This window comes from Hordeum vulgare, chromosome 6H (assembly GCF_904849725.1).
Source record: "Hordeum vulgare subsp. vulgare chromosome 6H, MorexV3_pseudomolecules_assembly, whole genome shotgun sequence".
Taxonomy (NCBI): domain Eukaryota; kingdom Viridiplantae; phylum Streptophyta; class Magnoliopsida; order Poales; family Poaceae; genus Hordeum; species Hordeum vulgare.
This window is the reverse complement of record NC_058523.1, coordinates 95,980,284-95,983,984: the sequence shown is the minus strand read 5'-3', so window position 1 is coordinate 95,983,984 and position 3,701 is coordinate 95,980,284.

The window sequence follows — 3,701 nt, the reverse complement described above, 5'->3', positions numbered from 1 at the left end:
AGTGGGAACTTCTGATGCGTTCTCTGGAGAGGAGCGACCTCTCTTTTATAGGCGCAGGAGAAGGAGGCGAGAGGCCAGCGACGGGATGTGAAGCGAACAGACGCGACGAAACTGCGGTGTGTGCTTTCAATATCCACTACCGCAGAAAACGTTCAGCTTCTCCGAGTGGCCTTTCATATACCAGTCGTGTGTGGCAAAAATTTAGTTCGGCTCGGCTCATTCCCGCAACCCGCGGCGCGTCGTGACGAGGCGAGGCGGGCGGCGGCGGAGGAGGAGCGTGCATGTATGTCTCTCTTGTTCTCAAGCTCATACATGTGTGGAAACATCCTCCCTTATAAGGAGGTTCAACTCCCACTAAACTAGCGATGTGGGACTAAACATTTCCACCTCTTGCCTTGCACAAATGGGCTGCGTGGGCCTCTAGGATTTATTAGGAATTATATATTGGGCTGGCCCAAACAATAGAATAAAATTCTAGCACTCACTTCATCAGGCATAGTCAGAGTCCTTATGCAGCCCCTGTGATTTTAGTTAAGAAAAAGGATGGTTCTATGAGACTGTGTACTAATTTCAGAAGGCTCAATGCACTAACAGTTAAAAACAAATTCTCTATACCTATGATTGAAGATCTACTAGATGAGTTACATGGAGCTACATACTTTTCTAAATTAGATTTGAGATCAGGTTACCACCAAATCAGAATGAAGCCTGAAGATATACACAAAACTGCTTTCGGAACCTTCTTGGGTCATTTTGAATATTTGGTGATGCCCTTTGGACTATCAAATGCTCCTGGCACTTTCCAAGAACTAATGAATACCATCTTTGCTCCTCACTTGAGAAAGTTTGTGCTAGTGTTTTTGATGATATCTTGATATTCAGCAAAAACCTCAAGGAACACTTGGAACATATTAAAATTGTACTGGATACACTAAAAGCACACAACCTGTTTGCCAAACTATCTAAGTGTGTCTTTGCTGCTCAACAAGTGGAATATTTGGGCCACATCATTTCTGCTGAAGGAGTAGCCATTGATCCAAAGAAAATCTCTGCTATTGCTGAGTGGCCTGTGCCTGATAATGTCACAAAGCTCAGAAGCTTCCTGGGTTTATCTGGTTATTACAGGAGGTTCATCAAAGGGTATGGATTAATCTGTAGACCCCTCCATGATGTATTAAAAAAGGGCAAATTCTCTTGGCAGTCAGCACAAGATACAACATTCAGACATTTACAAAAAGCATTGATCTCTACTCCAGTGTTGGCACTACCTGATTTTTCTCAGCCTTTTGTTTTAGAGACTCATGCTTCTGGAAAAGGTAATGGAGCTGTTTTGATGCAACAAGGGAGACCAATATCTTATTACAATTCTGCATTATGCCCTAGAAATGCTGCACTATCAACTTATGAAAAAGAAGCCTTAGCTATTTTGGAAGCATTGAAAAGATGGAAACGCTATCTCTTAGGAAATGATCTCACTATCAAAACTGATCAGCAGTCTCTAAAATTTATTACTGATCAGAAGTTGACTGAAGGAATCCAACACAAACTGATGATGAAGCTGCTGGAATTCAATTTCACTATACAGTATAAAAAGGGTGTTTACAACAAAGTGGCTCATGCCCTCTCTAGAGTGTTACCTGGATGTATGGCCATATCTACAACCACTCCACTTTGGACTGAAGAACTGTTGGATAGCTACAACAAGATGCAGACAGTAAAAATTTGTTGGAAAAGCTCCTCTTACAACCTGATAACAAATATGGTGACTATTCACTCCACTCAGGCATTATCAGGTACAAAGGGAAAATACTGGTTGGGAATGTACCACCATTAAGAAGCAAGTTGTTGGCAGCACTACATAGCTCCCCAGTAGGAGGACACTCTGAAAACGGAGAAACTTACCAAAGAGTTAAGTCCATTTTCTACTGGCCTGGGATTAAAAAAGCAGTGGAAGACTTCATAGTTTCCTGTCCTATGTGTCAGAGAGCTAAATATGAGAATTGCCTCCAACCAGGATTACTTGATCCTCTACCTGTAGCAGATCTAGCATGGCAACACATATCAATGGATTTTGTGGAAGGCTTGCCAATATCTAAAGGATATGATGTGATAATGGTAGTGGTGGACAGATTTACAAAATATGCACATTTTATCCCACTTTCACACCCCTATACAGTCCTAAGTGTAGCCCAAGCATTTGTGGACCAAATCATCAGGCTGCATGGTCCACCCAAGTTGATTATATCAGATAGAGATAGAATATTTACCAGCAAGTTGTGGAAAGACATATTTGCTGCTTTGAAAGTAGAGCTGAGATACAACACTGCTTTCCATCCTCAAACTGATGGACAAACAGAAAGAATCAACCAGTGTTTGGAAACATATCTGAGGTGTATGACAACTACTGCTCCAAGCAAATGGGCCTCTTGGTTGGCACTAGCAGAGTTTTGGTATAATTCAACATATCACACCAGTCTCAAAATGCTCCCATTCCAAGCTCTTTATGGTTACCCTCCATTGATAAATGAGCTAGCTATTCCTGGTCCTGATGAAGGAGAAACACAAGATTTTCTGACAGCCAAACAACAGATGTTGGAGCAGCTCAGAAACAACTTGGTGCCAGCTCAAAACAGAATGGAGAAATATGCTGACATGAAGAGAGTGGAAAGATCTTTTTAAGTGGGAGATATGGTGTATCTGAAGATGGCTCCATACAGGTTGGCAACCTTTGGTTTCAGGGGAGCTCTTAAACTCCAATATAAGTTTTATGGTCCTTTTCTAATCATTCAGAAGGTGGGCAACTCAGCTTACAAATTACAGTTTCCTGAGCATGTCAAAATACACCGAGTGTTCCATGTTAGTCAATTAAAGAAACATGTGGGCAAACACTCTATCCCTAGTCCAAATCTGCCTATGGTCAACAATGATGGTACCATCAAAACAGGACATGCAGGAGTTCTTCAGGTGAGACAGATTCCCACGCAGAACCAGCCAGTGGTGCAGTGGTTAATACAGTGGGAAAACTTGTCACCAGAAGAAGCGACATGGGAGGATGCTGATTTTATCAAATACACATTCTCCGATTTCTTCAAAGCAACTACGCAGGAATGGCACCAAGATGCAACAACACCGTGAGGACACGTTGTGTTCCAAAGGGGGGCAATGTCAAGATCGAGAGAAGTTCAGACTGGTTCAGTTAAAAGTTCAGTTAGTCAATGGTGGAGATCACTTCCTCGCGTACCGCTTCGTCGTGGCCGTTGGATATTAACTGTAGTAAATCCTTTGTCGGTACTGTAGCTTTCCCTTTTCGGTAAAACCTTTAGCCTATATAAGCTGCCGGGTTGTGGCTAGCTGTCATGGTTAATCTTGCCTCTTGTCATCGAACAAGCATATACTTCGAATATACTATACATCGGGATGAACTTTCCCATTTCTCCACAAGATATCGCCCTATAGATCGATCGGGTGCTGACACAGGACCATTGCCACACTTCCCCGAGGTGCCCCTCCTATCCACCACCTCGCTCTGCACCTAACCGCTGAAGTAATCATCATCGGGTGACCTCCTACATTGCTAGGGTCATCATCTCCCTCACCGGCAACCGAAGTCCGTCGCCGTCCATTCTCAAGCTCCGACGCCTCCCCGGCCTCCCCGAGCCGCTCTTCAGAATCGTCGTGAGCCACTGGGTCCTTCTCCCCTT